At 43.4% G+C, this 17488-nt stretch overlaps 1 protein-coding gene across 6 annotated transcripts in view; it reads left to right on the top strand.

Annotated features, from left to right (window-relative positions):
• LOC126298847 (nuclear factor 1 X-type) overlaps window positions 1–17488 on the top strand; it is a 1745828-nt gene that overhangs the window by 147864 nt on the left and 1580476 nt on the right. For all 6 annotated transcript variants that reach the window (XM_049990351.1, XM_049990348.1, XM_049990347.1 and 3 more), the window contains exon 2: window positions 11986–12027. The gene's annotated coding sequence lies outside the window, so the exon portion shown is untranslated. The remainder of the gene's footprint in view (window positions 1–11985; window positions 12028–17488) is intronic.

The following is a 17488-nucleotide window of genomic DNA, read 5'->3' as shown; positions in this document are numbered from 1 at the left end:
ATTGGGACTGGTTCTAGGCGCTACAGTCTGGAAACGCGTGGCCGCTACTGTCACAGGTTCGAATCCTGCCTCGGGTATGGATGTGTGTGATGTCCTTAGGAACCGCGCGACCGCTGCGGTCGCAGGTTCGAATCCTGCCTCGGGCATGGTTGTGTGTGATGTCCTTAGGTTAGTTAGGTTTAAGTAGTTCTAAGTTCTAGGGGACTGATGACCTCAGAATTTGAGTCCCATAGTGCTCAGAGCAATTTGAACCATCTGATGTCCTTAGGTTCGTTAGGTTTAAGTAGTTCTAAGTTCTAGGGGACTGATGACCTCAGACGTTAAGTCCCATAGCGCTCAGAGCCATTTGAACTAACTGAAGTCTGGAAACCACAGTATTCTAGCACCATATTAGAGGAGGTATAACAGGCTGTACTTTGCTTCGGCGTTTTCAGTGTGTACCAGAACTGTAGACATGTGGCTGCAAACAGATAATAAGTTAATTACGTAACTATTGTATTTTGAGTTGATACTTAAAGCTTTGTATTTCCGCCGTATATGTGACAATAATAATAAGAAATTTTATTCCTTCTTCTCGGTATAGTTGCATTCCGTCGTCAGCCCACAAGTGGCCCATCTGAACCATCCGACCGCCGTGTTTAATGAGTATGCGGATAGGAGGGGTGTGTGGTCAGCACACCGCTCTCCCGGTCGTTATGATGGTTTTCTACAACCAGAGCCGCTACTATTCGGTCGAGTATCTCCTAAATTGGCATCACGAGGCTGAGTGCACCGTGAAAAATGTGCGCTCGGTAGACGACACGGGTGGCGGGTGACTGTTAATCTGAATCGAGGTATATCTTCTGCTTGATGAAAATGAAAAGTCCATTGCTTACACGGCTTCGGAGATGTCGTCCCCATGCGTCGGACATCCATGACTGGTTGGTGATCAAACGCGTCCTTTCTATATTACGCTCAACTGTCAAACCAAGGGACGGCCTAAGGCCTGGCGACATACTAGTCATAAGACATGCCCAACTCTATCACCCCCTGTGGCGAAAGGAGCAGTCTCTGCCCAACACAGCAGCTGTCTCTATTCAGTTGATGGGGGTGTGCTTTTATACACAACCTTGGGTACTTTCTCGCGTAATCAATTTCTGTCAAAATCTTGAAACGATGATACTTCCATCCTTTAACACCTGTCAGAATTCTAGGCAGTTAGAGTCCAGCAAATAATGATTTGTTTGACAAATTCTCTGAAGGAAACCAACAACGGCTTTAGTTAGGATTATTTTATGGACGAGGAGAAATACTAATGTTACCTACGAGATATGGAGGTTTATTTTATCACAGAAATAGGAAAACACTAAAATGCACTGACGGGAATGGAGAGTATTACATCATCAACGCGTTGATTTCCATGCCTGTAGGAAATACTGATTAAAATTTCATCATTCGAGGTTATTTTCAATATCTTCAGCACAGACAAAAGCCATTCCTGCAGATAAATAATTGTGTGAGTACATCATAGCTACTGAGTGTCTCTAAGGTTACATAAACTTTTAGTAGTGGAATGACCGCAGAACGTGTAGTGATGAGATGGACTCATAGTGTGGCAGGAACGACTGTTCCACGATAAAATCGTAGGAGTGTTCAGCTGGTTCTGACGAACAGATAGATAACAGCAACTGAAAAACGGACAGTGGTTATAGACAGAGTATCACCGAAAGGCTTTAGGAAGAGATTTCTGAAAGCTGGGTTGAGATCTCGACTCGCAATGCGTCGTTTCCTGTAAAACCATACCACAAGCGAGAGACTTGCCTGATGTAGTGCCACAGTGAACTGGGAGATTGGTGACATTCTGAGTTCTTCAGCAAAGAGTCTCGCTTTTGTTCGTGGCGTCCAGATTGACGTCAGCGTGTCCGTAGACTAACTGATGGAAGGTCATAGGAAACATCGATTCTTGAGTCTCTCTGATTCATGAAGTATTGGTGTATGAAGCCATAGGATACGGCAACAGGACTGATTTGGTAATTGTTGAAGGAACGTTGAATGCTCACCAATATGTGGAAAGAGAGGTAAACCCTATTATCATATACTCTTCGACCACGGTACCAAATGGATTGTTCCAGTAGGATAATGAAAGACTCTGTTCACACCACAAACGCCTTGACGAGCACACAGTTCTTGACTGATCTGCCCGATCCCCTTATTTATTACCAATAGCGAATTTCTGCGATTCGATGGGAAGATTTTTATTTTTATACCAGGTTCCAGTCAACATCCTTCATTAACTGATACAGCATATGTTTACAGTATAGCTAGAAATTCGCTCAATATGACACGTGAAAGTTGTGATGAACGTCTTTAGAAAGTTTGATAGATACCGGACTCTTGCTTCACGGTATAATACTTTGGTCCGTGTATCTACAGCTGAAGAGTTTCCGATTTCCAACTATGTAACATCACGATGTTTTGATGAATTTCATGCTCATCACGCCCTCGCTAAGTCAGTCTGTCTGCCTATACGTAAATATTCATATCATTACTATTCAAATGGTTTAAATGGCTCTGAGCACTATGGAACTTAACATCTGAGGTCATCAGTCCCCTAGACTTAGAACTGCTTAAACATAACCAACCTAAGGACATCACACACCACTATGCCCGGGGCAGGATTCGAACCTGCGACCATAGCAGCAGCGCGGTTCCGGACTGAAGCGCCTAGAATCGCTCAGCCCCAACCCAATAGTACCATACCGTTTTTCCTATACTGACCGATGTGAGATTGTTATGATACTGGGCTCATATTTGGGAAAAGTGGCGTTAAATTCCTCATCCGATCATCTAAATTTAGATTTCCTGAAGTCGTTTAAGTCAAATACCGGGAAGGACTCTTTGAAAGGAACACGATAGATTTATTTCTCTACATTTGTGTAATCTCACCTTAGGCTCGGTCACAAATGGCCTTTTTTTCGCTGTGACGGTAAATCCTAGTTATCGTTCCTCCGATTCGTTGTCCTTATTAGTGCTGCATTTCACACACGTGGAGGACTTAAGATGAAAATTCGTGACTCTGTCCACGGCGGCAAGAAGTCGTAGTCAGGTTGCAGAATCGAGTCGGCCGGTTTCTAATCACACGTTGAAAAAATCACCGTCACAGAGCATAGATGTCCATTTCCTAAGAAGCTTCAATAATCTGATATTATTAATTACAAACTCCCTCGAAGGAAATGGAGGCTGCTAAGCGTTCGCTAGAAATATCTAACGAGACCTTCGTTCGGCTGAAATACCAACTTTGGTCACCGATTCGGTCTTTCAATAGAACAGGTTGATGGCTAAATTTCAGACATCACGAAATAGAGTACAAGAAACGTAGTTTCGAAAAGAGAATCAGTAACTATGTATGGTGAAGCAAAACCAGAAGTCTACTTTATAAACCGTCGACAAAACTCTATTTTGTTATCTCTGGAAAGGAACCCCTTGAGTGCGAGGTCGCGAAAGGGGCTACAATATTGGCTGCTCAGGCAACAGGAGGTGAGACTGGAGGAATCTATTGATGGGCACAGCATGAGGCTACGGAGCGTAGTTGCGCTGCTTAGTCGATGTGTAACTCACAACGGTGCTACAGTGACAGTGGTGTTTATACAAAGCAGAGCAAAGGCAACGATAAACAAAGGAAACATTGTGTTAGGTCCACAACAACAGTTGCCGAAGTTGACAGTTCATCTGATAAGAAAAATGTTCAAATGTGTGTGAATTCCTAAGGGACCAAACTGCATAGGTCATCATCCCTAGACCTACACACTACTTAAACTAAGTTTAACTAACTTACGCTAAGAACAACACACACACACCCATGCCCGAGGGAGGACTCGAGCCTCCGGCGGGAGTCTTCTGATAAGAACCCAAGGAATTTCGCAGAGGGAGAAAGAAGTGTCAGATGGAATATTATTGTTTCTGCAAGATGTGACAGTGGGCGATGCCGTCATCTGGCGAGGAGCGACTGCTAGTCATACACTTGGACGGTGCATGTAGCATCAGTGAGCGTGCTGTTCATGTGTCGAATGGGGAAGACGCGCGATCTATTTTGATTTTGACCGAAGGCAGATTATGATGGCGCGTAGGCTCGACACGAGCATTTCGTAAACTGCACGACTTGTCGGGTGTTCGAGGAATGCTGTGGTGAGTGTCTTCAACACGTGGCAATACAAAGGTGAAACCAAGTCCAGCTGGGCAGACTGGTAAAACAGGACAGGAGGGAATTTTGGTGGAACTAACAACAGATTTTAATACTGGGCAGAGTACAAGTTTGTCTGAACACACATTGCACCAAACTCTCCTAACCATGGACCTCCGCAGCCGACGACCCACGCATGTGCAGATGTTAAAATCACGACATCGGCATCTACGACTGAAATGGGCACGCGACCATCGGCGCTGGAGTTAGCGCTGTGGCAGAGCGTTAGATGGTCTGATGAATCCCGATATCTTCTTCATCATTCCGATGGCAGGGCCCAAATCCGTTGTTGTCAAGGGGAACAGATCTTTGATACCTGTATTGCAGGATGGAGACAAGATGGCGGGAGCTCCATTATGCTCTGGGGAAGATTCACGTGGGCATCTATGGGTCCAGAGCAGTTCGTGCGAGAAACCACGACGGCCAAGGAGTATCGTACACTGGTTTGCAGACCGTCGAACACTGCTTCATAAAGATCGTGATTCCCGACGGCAGTGATATATTCCAACAAGATAATGCGCTTTGTCGCAAGCCTAGAAGTGTGATGGAGTGGTTCGAGGAACACAGTGGCGAGTTCCAGTTGATATGATGGCCCACCAACTCGCCCGATCTGAACCCGATCAAACACATCTGGGATGTGATTGCACGTGGCATCAGAGCGCATCGCCCCCTCCCCGGAATTTATATGAGTTATGTGACTTAAGACGAATGGAAAAACTGGTAGAAGCCGACCTAGGGGAAGATCAGTTTGGTTTCCGTAGAAATATTGGAACACGTGAGGCAATACTGACCTTACGACTTATCTTAGAAGAAAGATTAAGGAAAGGCAAACCTTCGTTCCTAGCATTTGTAGACTTAGAGAAAGCTTTTGACAATGTTGACTGGAATACTCTCTTTCAAATTATAAAAGTGGCAGGGGTCAAGTATAGGGAGCGAAAGGCTATTTACAATTTGTACAGAAACCAGATGGCAGTTAGAAGAGTCGAGGAACATGAAAGGGAAGCAGTAGTTAGGAAGCGAGTGAGACAGGGTTGTAGCCTCTCCCCGATGTTATCCAATCTGTATATTGAGCAAGCAGTAAAGGAAACAAAAGAAAAATTCGCAGTAGGTATTAAAATCCATGGAGAAGAAATAAAAACTTTGAGGTTCACCGATGACATTGCAATTCTGCCAGAGACGTGAAAGGACCTGGATGAGCAGCTGAACGGAATGGACAGTTTCTTGAAAGGAGGATATACACTCCTGGAAATTGAAATAAGAACACCGTGAATTCATTGTCCCATGAAGGGGAAACTTTATTGACACATTCCTGGGGTCAGATACATCACATGATCACACTGACAGAACCACAGGCACATAGACACAGGCAACAGAGCATGCACAATGTCGGCACTCGTACAGTGTATATCCACCCTTCGCAGCAATGCAGGCTGCTATTCTCCCATGGAGACGCTCGTAGAGATGCTGGATGTACTCCTGTGGAACGGCTTGCCATGCCATTTCCACCTGGCGCCTCAGTTGGACCAGCGTTCGTGCTGGACGTGCAGACCGCGTGAGACGACGGTTCATCCAGTCCCAAACATGCTCAATGGGGGACATATACAGAGATCCTGCTGGCCAGGGTAGTTGACTTACACCTTCTAGAGCACGTTGGCTGGCACGGGATACATGCGGACGTGCATTGTCCTGTTGGAACAGCAAGTTCCCTTGCCGGTCTAGGAATGGTAGAACGATGGATTCGATGACGGTTTGGATGTACCGTGCACTATTCAGTGTCCCCTCGACGATCACCAGAGATGTACGGCCAGTGTAGGAGATCGCTCCCCACACCATGATGCCGGGTGTTGGCCCTGTGTGCCTCGGTCGTATGCAGTCCTGATTGTGGCGCTCACCTGCACGGCGCCAAACACGCATACGACCATCATTGGCACCAAGGCAGAAGCGACTCTCATCGCTGAAGACGACACGTCTCCATTCGTCCCTCCATTCACGCCTGTCGCTACACGACAGGAGGCGGGCTGCACGATGTTGGGGCGTGAGCGGAAGACGGCCTAACGGTGTGCGGGACCGTAGCCCAGCTTCATGGAGACGGTTGCGAATGGTCCTCGCCGATACCCCAGGAGTAACAGTGTCCCTAATTTGCTGGGAAGTGGCACTGCGTAGGATCCTACGGTCTTGGCGTGCATCCGTGCGTCGCTGCGGTCCAGTCCCAGGTCGACGGGCACGTGCACCTTCCGCCGACCACTGGCGACAACATCGATGTACTGTGGAGACCTCACGGCCCACGTGTTGAGCAATTCGGCGGTAGGTCCACCCGGCCTCCCGCATGCCCACTATACGCCCTCGCTCAAAGTCCGTCAACTGCACATACGGTTCACGTCCACGCTGTCGCGGCATGCTACCAGTGTTAAAGACTGCGATGGAGCTCCGTATGCCACGGCAAACTGGCTGACACTGACGGTGGCGGTGCACAAATGCTGCGCAGCTAGCGCCATTCGACGGCCAACACCGCGGTTCCTGGTGTGTCCGCTGTGCCGTGCGAGTGATCATTGCTTGTACAGCCCCCTCGCAGTGTCTAGAGCAAGTATGGTGGGTCTGACACACCGGTGTCAATGTGTTCTTTTTTCCATTTCCAGGAGTGTAAGATGAACATCAACAAAAGCAAAACGAGGATAATGGAATGTAGTCGAATTAAATCGGGTGATGCTGAGGGAATTAGATTAGGAAATGAGACACTTAAAGTAGTAAATGAGTTTTGCTATTTGGGGAGCAAAATAACTCATGATGGTCGAAGTAGAGAGGATATAAAATGTAGACTGGCAATGGCAACGAAAGCGTTTCTGAAGAAGAGACATTTGTTAACATCCAGTACAGATTTAAGTGTCAGGAAGTCGTTTCTCAAAGTATTTGTATGGAGTGTAGCCATGAATGGAAGTGAAACATGGACGATAAATAGTTTGAACAAGAAGAGAATAGAAGCTTTCAAAATGTGGTGCTACAGAAGAATGCTGAAGATTAGATGGGTAGATCACATAACTAATGAGGAGGTGTTGAATAGAATTGGGGAGAAGAGAAGTTTGTGGCACAACTTGACAAGAAGAAGGGATCGGTTGGTAGGACATGTTCTGAGGCATCAAGGTATCATCAATTTAGTATTGGAGGGCAGAGTGGAGGGAAAAAATTGTAGAGGGAGACCAAAAGATGAATACCCTAAGCAGATTCAGAACTATGTAGGTTGCAGTAGGTATTGGGATATGAAGAAGCTTGCACAGGATAGAGCAGCATGGAGAGCTGCATCAAACCAGTCTCAGGACGGGAGACCACAACAACAACAACAAGAACAACAACAACAGGTCACTTAAGGTATGCAGACGTGGTGCCAGCTCTTTCCGTCGACCTACCATGGCCTCATTGCTTCTATGACACGACGCGTGGCCGCTGTTACCTTTGCTAAAGGTGGACATACCGGCTATTAGATAGGCGGTTATAATGTTCAGGCTGATCAGTGTACATCAGGAGTACAATGATGATGATTCGTGTTTAACAATTGAAAGTGATGTTGAAACAGGTGTCAAGCCATGCAATTCATCATCCTTTTCGGACAGGGAACCACAACCCCAGTCTCCAGTGAAACTCGTTGTCCAAGGAGTGGGTACTAAACATAATTACGTGCATGGACCATCATCCGCAGCACAGTAAAAAAACAATTATGAACAGATTTCGAATAATTCCGCAAAAATATGACCGTGAAAACCTACGGACACTCGACAGAGGACAAGGTGCACTTATTACATAAAGTGTTTGCGAGTTTCAAGGATGCTCGATACAACTTACACGATGCGCTTGATAGTGACGCACTACGCTATGCCCATCAAACTGCGCGACATGGATTACTGTGATATGAAGGGAAGCAGTGGATGGTTGTTTAACTTCAAACAGTGCTGCAGAATTGGAAGAAGGAAGATAACGAAATTTCAAACAAAGTGTCAACCTAACGATGCACAGCAAACTGCGGAATCGGCCCCAAAATTTGTAGATGAGATAAACAAACTTATCCCGTCGTTCAGTAAGGAATTTGTTTTCAACTCCGACCAGTCAGGATTTGAAGAAGAAATGCATGTGAGAGGAACCCTGGAAATTAGAGGTGCCAAAACAGTTGTATCAAAATCAAATAACATCAGTGTCTTAACGTATTCGTACACAATTACGGCGACTGTTAATCTGGATGGTAAATCGGCTGGAAAGTTATTTATTGTGCTGCGAGAAGTTGGAGGTGATTGTCCCGTACGACTCTTTCTAGTGCCTGAACTCTCAATGGCAGCAGGGAATATTTACATCACAGAAAGCAAGAGCGGAAACGGCCGTAAGAGAACTACAACTATGGTATGAGCAGTTTTTTAGTCAATAGCTGGTCAAAATAACTTTTTTTTCATATTGGTCTTCGTATGAAAATCATGATCAGTTGGAGCAAACTATCCCTCCTGAAAAGTCAGTGACTATCAGTTCATTCCATCTGGAACCTCTGGACAAATTCAGCCTCTAGCTGTTTGTTTTTCCGTGCCTATAAAACATACTATTGCTCTATCTGCAGCCACGCCTCAAAAGATAGCCAGTTTCACGTTAAGCCCCACGACAGAATCTTTCGCATTCAGTTGCATGTCATCACATTCCATCAATTCTTATCATCCCGTTAAACCAATATGTTTCTATATGCATTCTTTAAGAGCAGATACCTAGCTGAACGTGAGGCACGGTTTGCAACTCCCAAGGAGTTTGCCTTCGATCTTAATGATGCCATCCTTGCTATCACTGTGGCGCGCCATTTTTCATTCGCTGTTCATGGTAGAAGTTAATGGTATGTTTTGAAAATTTCTTGAATGTTGACAATGCCGATTTTGTGAAGTATAATACATACATCCCATAGCAGGTTTATCTTTGCGTCTCCCGGACACTTATTTTCTGTTGCCCCTCTGATGACACGGAGAATCATTAGCAGCTAATATTTTTCCTGTCATAATTGTTAGCACAACAATTTCAAATGAGCCTTACTAAAGAGAGAACTTGCAACCTTGCACTCAAAGGATTCCTTGTGAGTCGTCTGTACTTGTATTATCCGCTGTGAGTTATCTGGATTTTGGATTCACGTACGAGATGCACATAACAGAACGTTCATCGACTGATGCAGACGAACTGCAAGACAATTGTGGTCATCACTTGTAGATATTGTTCATTTCACGCGCAGTGACAGTACGAAAGATGTGTTTGGACGTGATGAATGAATGTGAACGATGCTTTACCGTAGTGCATTGACCCGCTGTGAAAAGTGGCTCTGGAGGTATTACGATATGGACTTGTTTTTCGTGGGTTATCTTGGTCAACTGGTTTTAGTTTTCTAAACTATGAACGGCTACGCATCCTGTAACAAAATAGAAGGCCTGATACTTTCAACATATTCCTGGCCATGGAAATGAAATGAGCGTTTGACGTAATTGGCCGGGAGGCCCCGTGCGGGGCAATTCCTGGCCATAAAACGCAGTCTATAATCGATTATTTTGACTACATTCGAGTTAATGAAATCGTATAACTGGCATGCGGCATAGATCTGAGAATAGTTGAGAATCTTTTGGACGCGTTACAGAGTATGGTTGATAACCAGACCACATGTACCTAAAACAGATGTAGAAATTATTCCAAATTTGGAGAACAAATGGAAGAAATAATAAACGACCTTAAAGGATAGAGCACCGAAAATCGACCCGATGCCATATTGATAACATTACAGCAGTTATTCAGCTGATTATTCTCATAAAAGGGAATTTGCGTTAACTACAGTAAAGTTCTAGACTCTACTAAGTACATACTTCGTGGATGAACAGCCTGTCATTTCCGCGAAAAAAAAAAAGAACGTTGTTGACATGGAACTTTAAATAATACATGCATGGTTGAGTCAGAAGGAATGCAGTCCCATTTTAAGTCAATGTACTTTTTCAACTTTCTCAGTGAATAGTTTCCGTCTGTGTAGTAAGATACTGCATTTGGAAAAAAAAGAGCCTCCAATCTATAACTAGAATTGCACTCAAAGCGTTTCACAGTCTTAAACGTCTTTAGATATGGTAACAGGCGGAAGTTAGAGCATGTCAAATTTACGGAATGGGGAGATCCAACAAATCGTACTTCAAATCCCTCAGTTTTCTCACTGCTGAATTCTTTTTTTTACTTACAAGTGCAATTTTATAAAAAAAGAGCTTTTCTATTTTCCAATGAAGCTGCGCTCACACGTTTTGTCTCAGTAACAAATTGGACGAAAAGTAATTTTTATAAAATTTTTAAAGCGCTTCAGACTTTTATTTTCGTATTCGCTTTCAGCCAAAAGCCAAAACTTGTGGCGCCGAATATTATTAACGTTTCTCTTGGTTAAGTTTTTATTTACAAGGTACCATATTCAGTCTTCTGATATTTTTAGGAGCAGATTACCTCTAAGACTTTATCAGCTTTGGATTAGTTTTCATTTCCAGAAAGACCATTCGAAACAACGAATTTTATGCGACGTAATAACCCATGTTTGAACGGGCATGGATTACAAAGTCGTGCGAACGAAACTTCTCAGGTATCTGGTCAACTATCGACTTATTCAAATGCGATGTGTGTACAACCGTAACAAAAAAATGTTTGCTTATAATAATTGATATGAACTCCATCTCGGTAACAAGGCTCGAACTTTTCATCGTGCCCTCATAAGAAGCTTCGGAAAAGGATTGTAAAACGTAGGGACCAACAGTTAATGCAAAAGAGGAAACGCATTCAGTTATCATTGCTATTTACAAAGACTATAGAACTTTCCGCTGCGAGGAATAATAGTTGCCTCGTCTTAGGCGTCAATTAGACACTTTTGTGCAAAAGTTATTCTGTTTTTCAGACGTTACTCCATTATGAAGCATAATTGCAGGATGTATAGTTAGGAATTACATGCGGTTATCAACACACGTACACGTGCACAATTAATGGTGTTAGTGGAGAAACAGAGAAAAAAGTTTTCAAGGTCGCTAGTACAGCAGAGAACACATCGCTGATTAGAAATCTGTGAAATCTGTCTGACGATGCAGTCCTTGCTAGTTAAAAAATACCGATACTACGTCCTCCGAGGAGAATCTAACGCAGTTACTATCACTTGCGTCAATATAAGACAGTCTCCTGTTCATTTAACTCGATATTATCGTCTTACTAAATTGATACCCCCTCATCACACATAATTACACTTTGATTCATAATTAGTAATTACACTCTAATGCCGCAAACAGAGACGTCTCAGGCAAGTAAAATTAGCCTTTAAGCTTTTGCCAGAAGTTAACTCTATGTAAAAATAGTAGCCCGTCCAAGTTACAAAGCTTTTTTTTACTAAACGTTTCTATCTCTGAATAAAGGGACGCAGCTGTCTCATATTAGACCCAGTTATTGTTTATTATTACAAACATAAGTTAGAATTTTTGTGTCAACTACTCTGAATTCAAGGAAAATAATTTCATATGATATTCCGTCCCTAAAGATCTTGTTGTCGACGGGGCCTTAAAGTGTAATCTTTCTTCTTTTTTTTCATATAGTATTCGCTTGTCTTAACAAAGAAATAGTATCTGCACTGACCGAAGTACAGTAACCGGAGATCGGCTGTAGGAAATTCTCAAGAATCCTTGTGCAACAAGTGGCAGAAAAAATTTGAACGTAAATGATCAACATATTTGGAAATTAATTAAATTTTTCTGGTTTTTCAGACTGACCTTTGGAACACACCATATAGCAACCTATGTGCTAAGGTAAGGATTTTATAGAATTTTCATTTATAGTTAACTATTTGATAATCTTTAAGATAATTTTTAGCATACTGCATTGCCTTTATATTCACACATGTGAAAGATACTTTTTTACGCTTTTAACAGTTCACGATAGTCACCAAATCAATTTATAATTTTCTTTGGCTTCTCTCAAAGCATAAGAGAGTTAACTTCCGAAGACAACTGTTACCTTATACTCTGATCTGTAGTTTCCAAAGCTCCCTGTTTTTACGGATAGCCATATACTACTTTTTTAAGCTGTAATGACTGATTTTTAGTTGTCTGCTTCTGAATGTAGACCAGATAACTTTCGTAATGAGCCGCACAAACTACAGGGAGAGGCAAGTACTATTACTGAGAAAAGTTCCGCTCCTGAACGAACAGTCAGTTTAGCAGTCTTTTGTTAACATAATGTTATTTTTACTGTGTATAATTGTATTAATAATATTCTGAACTTCAGTGCAACACAAGTACAGAAACTGAACGCTTTAAAGACTGTAAAAAGGGCGAATGGTCGCTCGTTTCGCTACCTCATCAATTACAAGGACTCCGTGGTTAATCGGTGTACCAGAGTGTAAAGGTTACGGCGGCCAGCACAGTTCAAGGGAAAACAGCTTCATTTAAGAGAAATAATGGTCGAAAATCACTCCTCACTTAGAAGGTTCGCAAGGTACATAAGACGATTGTCGCAAAGAGCCGTCCAATTATAGCAGCGCAAATGACAGCAGAGCTAAAGTACCATCGTGAACAGCTTGTTTCCAGAAGAAAAGGACTCGATGAGAGCTTCACAAATTCAACACATATGCGATGCCCAAACCCATCATTACCGAAGAAAATGTTCTGTGTTGCACAGCGTAGGAAAGACAAAACGTGGACTGCGGAGGACTAGAAACGTAATGGTGTGTCGGTCGATAACCCTATAGCTTGCCAGCTATAATCTTCATTTCGACGTAACTGCTGCATCATACATCATCCGAGATTTGTGTTATACAATGTCAGTCCAAAATGTTTCGAGAATGGATTAATAAAAAGAAGGAAACGTTAAGATGCAGGATTTAACGCGTAAGGTGTTCTACACAGTCAACCCCCCCCCCCCCCGCCCCCCAATCCCCCGTCACACACACACGCACACACACACACACACACACACACACACACACATAAACGTAAGGACAATATACGAAACGGTCACACAACCTTGTGAAACTGCCAGAAAAGTCCTTCTTTTGGATGATGTTGAAGTCGCGAGTCGCAATGACTCGAGTGTCGGTTACGCAGTAAACAAGTGTTGATCCTTCGTATGAATTTCTGCACTTAGTCGTTTTGTGGTAGGTTCGTATTGGCAGCACCAGGCCTCGTCACCTGTGGCTATTTTTCTCCAGAACAGAACTGTCCACGTTTTGCGTTTCAATAAAGTTGCGACATGCATCCACGAGTCGTCTTTGTTTGGGAGCCAAGGTGTACTCAGAAAATTTTGCACACGCTTTTGGCTTCTTTAAAACATTCTAGAGAATGTCTTGAACACTTGGTCTATAGATGTTCAGGTCGATGCTCAACTGCGATTTGTGACACAAAAACGGTGACACACTGCGGTCGGCCGGCCGCTGTGGCCGGCGGTTCTAGGCGCTTCAGTCCGGAACCGCGCTGCTGCTACGGTCGCAGGTTCGAATCCTGCCTCGGGCATGGATGTGTGTGATGTCCTTAGGTTAAACAGTTCTAAGTGTAGGGGACTGAGGACCGCAGATGTTAAGTCCCATAGTGCCATTTGAACCGTTTGAACAGTACGGCAGCATGTACACTATGTAACACTGCCTACCAACAACTGACTGGTCGAATGCACATCCACTGTTTATACTTGATAGTCGAAGCTGTCATACCTACTGCGCTCACATCGCCTTTACCCCACGAATAAAATCAGTCTCGAAACTTTTTGATTGGATAGTGTATAGCCATACCTAGGTCGATCCCTGCAATTCCTTCCTCCCACCATCTCTTCGACTACAGTTTTTAGCGACAACTCATGTCGTAATATGTGTCTAACCATTCTACCTCTAGAAGTAGTTAGACTTTTTTAACTTGAGGTTTTTTCTCGTTGAATCTTTGCCAGGCAGCTTCAGTCCTGACTCGATCAATCCATCTGATCTTAAACAGTCACCTGTTACACCACACTTCAAATGCTTCTCGTAATTTCGTTTCTGTCTTCCCCAATGACAACTTTCACACCCACAAAGAGCTGTGCTCTAAACATAGGCTGTTTTTATGGTCTCAAGGTTTATATTTTTGGACATTAGTAACTCATAACGTCCTCACTTCTTTCGGTATTCGCTAATAATTTGATTTGAACAGGAAAAGTAAAGCAACAGCTGTCACAGTCCACTACTCCCCACAATGAAACATACACTGAACAGCCGGAACATTATGACCACTGCCCATTGCGACGTTGGATGTCTCCTGGTGGCGATGTGGGCACGTGACGCGGTAGCAAAAGTATGAAAGCGGAGCAGACACGGACGGTGGATGACCATAACGAAGATATGGGCTGCAAATTGGGATATCTATTGAGAAAAGCGACTCTGACAAAGGGCAGATTATTATTATGCAGAGTCTGTGGACGAGTGCCTCGAAAACGACGAAGCTGGTCGAATGTTCACGTGCTACTATTGTGAGCATCTACGGAAAGCGCTAGAAGGACAGTGAAACTACCGTTCATCGTGCATTGTTGAACATGAGCTCCCTACGTGTTCACATGTTGACCTAGCGAACGACCAAATTCGCCTAATGTAAATCCTATTGAACGCATGTGGGTCACTATTGGACACCATCGCTGCTTACGTAAATCAGAGGACCGTCATTTACACGAATTACGTGACATGTTCGTAGACTTCTAATGTCACATACCTCCACAAACATAACAACAAACTGTCAGATCCGTGATAATCAGAATCGGTGATGTATTTCATTCCAAAGACGGACAAACAAGCTATTTAGTAGGTGGTTATAATGTTTTCGCTCATCAGTGTAGTTTATTGTGCAGTTTCACTCCATGTGAACCTTGTAAGGCCAACCAGTACCAAATGGTTCAAATGGCTCTGAGCGTTATGGGACTTAACTTCTGATGTCATCAGTCCCCTAGAACTTAGAACTACTTAAACCTAACTAACCTAAGGACATCACACACATCCATGCCCGAGGCAGGATTCGAACCTCCGACCGTAGCGGTCGCGCGGTTCCAGACTGTTACACCTAGAATCGCTCGGCCACCCCGGCCCGCCCCAACCAGTACCTTTGAAAAGTAGTGCAAGACCCTTTACTAGGTCTTTATTAGACACAATTTTTCCAGGCCTTGATGATCCGAATTTTCTGTGTCTTTTGATCTCCAGCGCTTTGCATTGGTGCTCTCACCACACAGCCTATATTTAGGGGGCTTCTTTCTATACACTCATCGTATGTAGGTGTTTCTTGAAGTTCCCATGGCTTGTCATTAGTTCTACCTTATTCTTTCCCCTGTTAAAGCCCAGCATTACAGAACTTCTCTTAAAACATGGTTTTGCCATAATTAACTTGTCTTGTTTTTGTTTTTGGATCATAGTACAGTATTCTATAGAGTCGTCCCACCTGTCCTGGCCACCCTATCAACTTGTTCGTTCTCATTTATTTCTGAGTGACTAGGAACCTACAACGGGTTTACCCTGTTGCTTTCCCTTAGTCTCACCATGGCTCAGCGGCATGCTGCAACGATCTTTGATCCCGTTGCAGTGGTTGACGGGGCTACGATCTTTGTAGTTTTTACTCAAATTCTGATATTTACCCGACCATTCCTATATTTACCACATTCCCTATACTGATGTTGAATTCTGAGTAGCCTAAAGGTATTTAGATATTTCCAGTTTTTGTCCTGCATGCCCCTTCCACCATCTTCATTGTAACCTAAAGGCGTAATGGTGGCATGACCAGCATGATCTCCATCCCAGTAGTGAATGTGCTCCTAATTCTGCTTGTTATGACTAAGTAGGCGATTCTCGGCACCTTGACAAGCTCCTTAGCAGCCACCTTCCGTTGTAATTTGTTCCACCATACTATAGCGACGTAAAATATAATAGGTCTTATTAGAGTGGCCTGTATCCAGTGAATACTCTGGGGACTTAAACCCCAGTTTCTTCTACAGGCTCTTCTAGTGCTCATAAGAGTACCTTTCGCCTTGAAACATACGTTCTTAATGGGAGGGGTCCATGATAGTTTCGTATCCAGGGTTACTTGTACATACTTCACTATCCCCTCTACAGGTAGAGTTTCATCGAAAAGCTTACGTTTCCAATACATGTGCTTTATATGTCTTCTCGTGAATGGTACTACAAGAGTTTGCTTGGGACTAACTGTTAGATCCCATTTCCTGAATCAGTTTTGCACAGTATTCAGTGAACATTGTGGCATTGTTCTAACAGTACTAACAAACTTGCGAAGGATTACCACGACTAAGTCGTTCGCTTGACAAAAGTAGCTTCTAGCATTTAGCTCTTCAGTAAGTTCATTCACCACTAGGTTCCACAGTACTAAACCCCTCCTTGCGGGTGCCCTGTGGTGATGTTGATTACTATTTTTTCATTCATCAAGGCGGATTCTAACTTTCTTCTTCTAAACAGGGCCGTAATTCACCTGCACCTATTAATGATTGTCATTGCCATGTTCTTGTACAGCTCTAACCATGGATTCGAAGTTCGTATTAATAAAAGCCTCCTCCATGTCCAGGAAGGTGCAGAGAGCTGTTTCCAGAAAATATAATGCTTTATCCACCTTCCTATGAATTTGGTGAAGTGTTGTTTCACGTGATTTACCTGGTTGATATACGTGTGGTTTTACATGGAGAGAAACATCAGTCAGCCTCCTTTCCTTAAAGTACACATTATCCAGTTCTTCTAATGTATTTAAAAGATAGTAGTATGGTTAAGTCTCCCTAGCTTCGGCAATAAAACAACCCTCAGTGTCCTTCAAGCTTTAGGAATGATTCCTGCCGCAAGGCTAATCTCAAACAGTCTCCACAGGAGTCTAAATTCATTCGTACCTGCTTGTTGCAGTAGAGCTAGAAAGATACCATCCAGGCCTGGTGACTTGAACGATTGAAACGTTCCCACCACTTACTGAATTTTTTTGAAATAAACACATTCTCTGGCAGATTCCCAGTTCCCCCTTTAATCACTTGTAAACTAATGTCTCTCTGGGACTGAATCTTGGTCTCTATTAATGATTTTACTTTGGTGTGGAGCCACAGTCATATAAAACCATTTGAAAGATATAACCGTGATGTGATTGTACAACAGGTTTTATTCCACAGTCTAGATTTCGACCTTAGGCCATTATCAAATGTTACAAATCAACAGATTAAAGCACAATAAAAGAATAAGTATCAGAAAAACAGCAGGGCAAACAGTTAAATTAATGTATGGGC

This window comes from Schistocerca gregaria, chromosome X (assembly GCF_023897955.1).
Source record: "Schistocerca gregaria isolate iqSchGreg1 chromosome X, iqSchGreg1.2, whole genome shotgun sequence".
In the NCBI taxonomy this organism is placed as follows: Eukaryota; Metazoa; Arthropoda; class Insecta; order Orthoptera; family Acrididae; genus Schistocerca; species Schistocerca gregaria.
This window is presented reverse-complemented; position numbering and strand designations above follow the sequence as displayed.